The sequence below is a fragment of the Ictalurus punctatus genome, chromosome 5 (genome assembly GCF_001660625.3).
Source record: "Ictalurus punctatus breed USDA103 chromosome 5, Coco_2.0, whole genome shotgun sequence".
NCBI classification, from domain to species: domain Eukaryota; kingdom Metazoa; phylum Chordata; class Actinopteri; order Siluriformes; family Ictaluridae; genus Ictalurus; species Ictalurus punctatus.
This window is the reverse complement of record NC_030420.2, coordinates 21,886,109-21,894,235: the sequence shown is the minus strand read 5'-3', so window position 1 is coordinate 21,894,235 and position 8,127 is coordinate 21,886,109. Positions and strand designations below refer to the sequence as shown.

Here is an 8,127-nt window from a genome sequence, read left to right as displayed (position 1 = left end):
CTGGCTGGAAAATAACATGGCCCTATCAAGCATGCCAAGGTGAGTGACGAATAGGCTGCATCCCAAATGACTGTGTAGCCCACTAGAAAATGTATATAAATAAATATTTAAAACAATATAGATTCATTAAAAATAAAGCAGAATGTAAACCACTATACTTTCAAATTTGTTATTTGAACCAATTAAAATGATTCATGTAGATAATTTTGACTAATTAACACCATTCTACATGTAGCTTTTGCCTTGATTGACAGGTGACAGCGGGAGAGTTATTTTTTTTACTGCGCAGACGGCACACACAGCCAAAGCGAGGAGAGAAAAGGAGACAGAAAAAAATAGAAAAAGCCTAAATTATAATTATATATTATAATTAACTGTTTGAAAGAATGAAAACAAAGGTCAAAACAGTACTACTGCCAGTTGGAGTGCTACGGAACTTCGGTTTGCAATTTTATCCATGAAACTTGGTCAGGTTTTTGATTCCATGGGAAGAAGTTTACAACAATTTTTCAACAGTTTGATGGTGAGCCACCCAACCAGAACCACTGTGTCTTGAAGGACAGTATTTTTATTTTATATTATTTTGGTTTTTCTGCAAAGGACTACAACTGAAAATACTCTAGAGGAGTGCCTTCATTCAGAGTAAAAGAAATTGCAGAGACATTGAAAAAGACATTTTCATTCTGGATAATGTAATTTTAATTCATTTTAATTCTTTAATTTAAGTTTTGTTATATTCCGTGTATTTATATATTTTATCCTAGGGTATTATATATGTATTGTACATGTTTAATTTCACTCACTCTAAATTGTATATAAATCATTCTATATTTATTTACCTTATCAGTTGTGCTGTCACTGTTATTCTTTCAATCCCCTACCTCCGACATACCCTTTAGTCTTCTGAAATCTGGTCTACACATCATCTATATAATACATATTTAAAATGTGCTACAATTTAGGTGAGCCAGCCAGGAGGTGGTGCTATTGAACTAATAACAGTTAATCTTGAACATACATACCACTGTGAAAGCTATTATACCATTAATAACATGGAAGTAATTGAAGAGCAGGGAATTAAAATTTCAAACTCAGTGATAATCAGTGGATTAACTAGAACAGAGGTAGATGAAGAACAAATTGATGTTTTGAAAAAATATGGTTCCATTGCTAGACAAATTATTATTAGTAAACCCAGTTCACCATTTCACTGAGAAGAAACACTCGAGTTTCAAAGTGGATCAGCCCTAAAATCTCTTGATCCCGAATTACCTTACATTCATCACTTGTCAAGTGATCCTAATGTAACTTATCATGTAAAATCACTGTCAAGCATCTACTTAAAGCAGGTAGGACGCAGCGCCACCCAGAGTTACATTGCCGAATTGAAGGAAGTTGCAAAACTTAGTGGTAAAGACTTTGAAGTAGTGTTCAAGGAGATGCTCACTCAGATGAGTGAGGCTGTCACTCCTACTGAGTCCGAAGATGATGCTGGTTTACCTGTGGTGTTGTCGGGGCCATCATCAGTGGTTACATCCATGACACCTGCATCAGCTCCTAGAACATCTTATGTTGAAACCCAACTACCACAAACATCTTCAAATGTGAACGAAACCACTGTACTCACCACACATGTACTTACCCCGCCTGAAGTCCAAAAGGTGGTAGTAGAACATATAGTGAGAAGTGGAGAAACTCCTCAGTTAAGTGCAGCTATGAGGCTCAGAGCATTTTCAGGAAAATGTCCTCGACCCAATAGTGAAGCAGACTATGACACATGGCAGTCTAACGTTGAACTGATTCTAAAAGACCCAGCAGTGTCCGACCTACACAGATCTAGAAGGATATTTGATAGCCTCCTGCCACCAACAGCCGATGTAATCAAACACAAACAGGCAAACCTAAGCCTTGGTATTGTTTCACTTGCGGTGAGGATGGTCACATTGCATCCACTTGTGATAATGAACCAAACTCTGTACTCGTTGCCACCAAGCGCAAGCAGTTAAAAGATAAACAACGCCTGTGGGAAACCCAAAATACACACTCATCTGCAGCTTTAAACTAGAACCAGTTCCCGTTGTGGGACAGATGGGGACTGAAGCGAATTTGAAATGTCCCAAACCAAGACATGTCACATTAAAGTGAGTCCTTATTGAAAGCATGAAAACAAAGGTCAAAACAGTATTTCTGCCAGTTGGAGTGCTGAGGACCTTCGGTTTGCAATTTTATCCAACGTGAAACTTGGTCAAGTTTTTTGATTCCATGTGAAGAAGTTTACAACAATTTTTTTCAACAGTTTGATGGCGAGCCACCCAACCAGAACCACTGTGTCTTGAAGGACGGTATTTTTATTTTATATTATTTTGGTTTTTCTGCAAAGGACTACAACTGAAAATAGTCTAGAGGAGTGCCTTCATTCAGAGTAAAAGAAATGGCAGAGACATTGAAAAAAACATTTTAATTCTGGATGTGATTTTATTTTATTTAAGTTTTGTTATATTCTGTGTATATATATATATATATATATATATATATATATATATATATATATATATATATATATATATACATATATATATATACATACATATATATATATATATATATATATAATCTTAGGCTTAACTTAGTGGGTGCACCCTAGGGTATTATATATGTATTGTACACTTTTAATTTCACTCACTCTAAACCCTTTAGTCTTCTGAAATCTGGTCTACACGTCATCTATATAGTACATGTTTAATATATGCTACAACTGCCTATTGGACACACAGTGTAGTACATAGCGTGTACAAGTCATTATTTCATACCAGATTCAACCTTCCATCATATCACTTTGTGACTGAGAAACCGCTCTGGGATAAGGAGTTTTTATAATAAGTCACACCTTTAAAAACTGAAGCCATCTACTTTTACAATATTTGTATTTTCATTTATTCAATATCTTGTCAAAATGATCATTTCTTACAGGCCATCTATCGTGTTGTGAAAAATGTAATTAATTAAAACTTTAGCTACAGCCACAGGAACCTGAACATAGTGATGACTTATACTATATTAATTTCTGTCATCCATGGAATAACGCATAAAGACATATAGTGTTTGGTGGTGTTGCGATAGCTACCTGGTTATTTCTGTTTAGGTAGCTATGTCTAATCTTCATGCTATTGTGGCATGTACATACTCAGGAGCTTTTATGCATTATACTTGATGGCAAAGTCAAAATTACAGTCATTATCCCCATTATCACTTCCTCTCGTTATCATTAGATACATAGTAATCCAACAATATTATTTCCCATCTGTTACTATGGTCAATTTGTCAGCACTCTTCTAACCCATTCATCACTGAAAATGGACCACTGACCAGGTATCCATCCATCTTGTAGGTGTACAGTTACAGAATATAGGTCATTTATAGGCATACTTCAGTGTTAATTATTCTCGAGCCTTTTGTCACTGTGAGTTTCTGGTGTTTTGGTTGGTGTGCTATTTATCAACCCAGCAGTGGCAGTTGTTTAGCAGTGGTAGGTGTTTAAAAATCCCAGCAGCACAGATACACTCTGTAACACCCACTAAAATAAAAATACAATGGAGGAAAGGTAAAGGGGGGGCTAAGAGACATTGCAACACACTGCAACCCTGGTTCGACCATGAACTCGGGTCTATTTGGAATTTTGCATGATTTCCTATGTATTCTCCAGTTTCCTCTCACTGTCTAAAAACATGACACTAGGTGAACTGTCTACTCTAAAACTACCCTAGGTGTGAATTAGTATGTGAATGTGCATGTGCTTGATGGACATTCCTTCTAGGGTGTATTCCTATCTCACACCCAATGTTACCAATAGACACCAAACCCTGAAGAAGATAAAGCAGTTGCTGAAAATTAATGAACATCTGTATGATGGCCATGATATCCAGTACAAAATATCTACTAGGTCACTTCCTGTCATCTACACTTAATCATTTTTAATGTAATTAAGCTGCATGCAAAATCTCATCATTTAAATGGCCATCAGTTGATTGCGCATAGTATTTGAGGCCATCCTCAAACTAGGGAACAAATGCTTTAAAAGACGGAAGGAATGAGACATTGTTTACCAGTTGGTTCTGACAGACAATGCGAAAGACGTACTGCAACCATGTAACCTCTCACTATTACTCCTAAGCTTCATTAACATGGCTTTTGTGGATTGGAAAGCAAGATAGCATTAGAACAACATGGAATCATTATTCATAATGCAACTGAATATCATTTAAATTGTTTTCTGGATTTTTATCTCCTTTAAAAGGAATATAGATGGAACTACCAGCCAAAATGTTATTGGAGGCCATTTGTTTTGATTAATCAAAGAGCAGTTTAGCTTCAACACTGCTTAGAAATTCAGCAGGGGGAAGCTCAATATCCAAGGAATGGACGTAGTCTCATTTCTCATTTTTAGTGACAGTGATATTGTGATAAATGCTTGAAAGCACGGGGGATTCACTTATGAAACTGAAAAAAGCTGATTGGCAAGGAATTATTCATGGAACAGCAGTGGTGTCTCCTTCCATACTGTGCCGATTCAATTCTATTTTATTTAAAGTCTATAGGTGACCTGAAGGTGATGGCATAAATTACAAAGCAATACATGGTGGGAAAGGTCTTTGAAAGCTGTGTAATAGGGCCAGAGTTTCTTCAAATTAACAAAGACAGTACTAAAATCTGTCAAGAGGTAGAAATTATAGAGATTTTTTTAATTCTGCTCTTTTCCCAGGCTTTGAGAAATGTGATTATTGTGCATCCCACTAAATCAATGACTGACTTTCCAGCCCAGTTAGGCTAGTTAGTCTGTGACATTAGGGGCCTGAGAAGCACAGCTTCTAAGAGAGATAGAAGAAATGGACCAGGTAGCACTAAATCGAATCTATACAGCAAAGGTATAAACCACACATAGTATCTGTTACACATAGCATATTCAGGAAAAGTATAGGAATAACCTTCCACTAGGTAATCTGGTGAAGTATTTCACAATGCCTTTATGAAGCATCTATGAAAAAATGCAAAAGAACTTGGTTATTGTGTTATATGGCTAAAAGTTTGTGGACACCTGACCATCACACCCATATGAGCTATTTGAACATCCCATTGCAGACTTAGCCCCCTTCGCTCTTCTAGGAAGGTATTCCATTATATTTTGTAGCGTGGCTGTGGGAATTTGTCCATTCAAAAAAACAATGTTGAGGTCAGGCTGATATTGGGCTAGGAGGCCTGGGGTGCAGTCAGAATTCCAATTCATCCCAAAGGTGTTCAGTGGGGTTGAGGTCAGGGTTCTGTGCAGGCCAAATTTGAGGTCTTCTACTCCAACCTTGGCAAACAATGTCTTTATGGAGCTTGTTTATGTACAGGGGCATTGTCATACTGGAACAGCTTTGGGCCTCTTAATTCTAGTGAAGGGAAATTGTAATGCTACAGCGTACAAAGACATCCTAGAAAATAGTGTGCTGTAACATTACAATTTCCAGTGTTCCACTGTTGGGGAGGGTAGCATTTTGGTGTCATGCTCAGGTATACTTTTGGCCATTTATTTTACTGTATATCAAGGAATGAACTGCTGACTTTATTCCATGTTAACGGTGCATTCCTCAATGATACCATGTAAATTCAGAGTTGCACCACATGGACCACAACAATTTTCGAAAATATCCAGGGTGTACAAACAGTATGTGTACATGCAGTGACTGATTAACAGGCATGCAGTGACTAACTAAGCACTTTCCCTTCTAGGATCTATAGAAGCAAGAAATATGTAAGTTTAGTCTCATTTAGTGCCTTAGGAAAGACAACACAATTCACACAGATTCAGATTTAACACATAAGAACAACATTAACAGGGAACCCCTGTTAGCAATTGATGTTTTCTTTTTCAGATTACCAACCCCAGTCCTCGGCCCAGAAGAGGTTAAAGGCAACAGATTTCTTCATCCATTTCTTTATCTAGACAGCAAATTTAAGGATCAGTGGGAATTCAGCCATTAGGTAGTGGACATGTTCAATACATCTACAGAGAGATGGTCTTCATTAACAACAAAGACACCCCATTCACCTGCAAGTCTCTCCAATCTTGTTAACCATTACAAAAAGTCACTCAATGCTGTTTTTCTCTCTAAGAGTGGCCTCCATCATGACCCTAACCAGTGTGAAGTTGTTACTGAAGATAAATGAATCAATGAATGACATTTTTTATTGCTCATTCTTATCAGGCCCAGACTGACCATCGGGAGCACCAGGAGAATTCCTGTTGGCCTGACGACTGATTTTCCCCGCTGCCCTGCTGTTTTTGTTTATTTATTTACTTACATACTTACTTACTTAATTGTTATAATTTTATATTATTGCATGTCCACTGTACTCAAGTGATCCTTTCTGAATTCTGCATTCGATAATAAATTAATAATAAATCGGGAATCTGTTAATCTTGACTTGCAATGCTACCATTCTCCCCAGCTCTGGCTCCGGTTTGGAACATTACTGAGCCATCACTGCACAGAGGATGGAGAGGAAGTGGCCTGGTGAAGCAGAGAGGGAAAGGCCAGGCAAGAGGAAAGCCCCCTAAACATAAGCAGCGAAATGTAGCAAAAATACTGACCTGTTCAGTTCTTCAAGTGCAGGTCAGTCTCATCTATAAATACTGTAGCTCTGTGTTCGCTAATCAAGTACTGACCATAGTTTCACTACTAGGAATCTTTAGCATTTGATGTTGAAATTACAAATACAGCCAGGGTAAACAACAACAACAACAACAAACACTTTTCCGAGCAATATTAGGATTTTTCTAAATAGATATTGTCATGATGTAGTTAGTATTGTACTAACAGATATTTAGGCAATTTAGAAAATTTTGTCTGCCCTTATGTGAGGTTGAAAAAAAACTTTTTTTTCCTATTTGTCACAATACAGTGGAGAGAGTCAGCCTGGCACTAGCTCTGGTGCAGTGGTCACACTTGAGGGTCAACCTGAGATGACAGGTAAGAGAAATAAGAGAAATTAAATATATATTTTTTTTAATATATTTGTATGAAATATAGTATGGTTAAATTTCAGGTATTTCAAGTATTTTTAAGTCTAAAAAAACACCCTAATGCACACAAATTAGGTAAAAAAGTTGTTGCTTTCCAACAATATGGAGACAGTTCTGTTCATAGCAGTAGACCTGGTAAAGAAGTGACAGATACATGAAAAATGGCAAAAAAATAAAGTGTCTTTTGTCCACCTCTATTCTGCATTTAATGTACTTTTGTGAGTGTAAAGAAGAGAGTTGCTGGCAGCTTTGCACTTCTGTTGTTTGTTAAATGCTTGGTAGACCCAGGCAAGCTGATAGAAATTAGGACTGCTTCACTACCTCTGGTTGCTTGTTTATGTTTTCATGAGATGACCATAATGTGTGTAATAAATTGAATTTAGGAAAGAAAAAATAGGTTGTCAGTGGTTTTAAAATTTGTTCTGGGTGTATGGGGTGGCCTGGATGAGTGTGAGACTCCCGGCCTGAAATGATGTCCCAGTCTGGCCCTGATTCTTATTAAGGGTGCTAATGATTTCGAATATATTAGAATACATTCATTTGCATTAGAATCGAATGTATTCCTATTATGTCATTCATATTTTAAAACGAAAAACAGATGACAATTTTTTATTCTAGCCGAAGACAGACACCAAAATGACTTACTTATGTGAATTAAGTCTGCTCTTTCTTTTAGTGGCGGTGAATATTTTCATATTTAACAAATTTTAAGCACAAATGCATACTTATGCATTTTTGAACAAATCATTAATTAAAATGAGTGAAGAACCATTTCAAAACATTTTTAATTAGTCAAGAAACCTGGTGTGCTGTGTGCTGTCCTGCTGCGTGCTGTCCTGCTGCTTCATTAACTATTGCATTTGGCAAGGTTAATTAATATCACATTTTAGAGAACATGTGAACTGCTCTAGTATGTTTGTGCTTTGTGGAACAAATAAGGATCAAAGTTCCATAAAATGGAAAATGGATATTATTGAATAAGTATATTTTAAGTAGATAAAATGTATGATGGCCCAGAAGTGCAAAACAAATTACCAAACCCAACACACAGCAGCAAAACCCAA

The 8,127-nt window shown here is 36.8% G+C and overlaps 1 long non-coding RNA gene across 1 annotated transcript; it reads left to right on the top strand.

Annotated features, from left to right (window-relative positions):
* The first annotated feature begins 5,687 nt into the window (after nucleotides 1–5,687).
* On the top strand, nucleotides 5,688–7,017 carry LOC128632855 (uncharacterized). The gene is made up of 3 exons (XR_008396465.1): nucleotides 5,688–5,791; nucleotides 5,913–6,653; nucleotides 6,943–7,017. It is a non-coding gene; the product is annotated as an uncharacterized LOC128632855 (long non-coding RNA).
* Nucleotides 7,018–8,127: the final 1,110 nt, after the last annotated feature.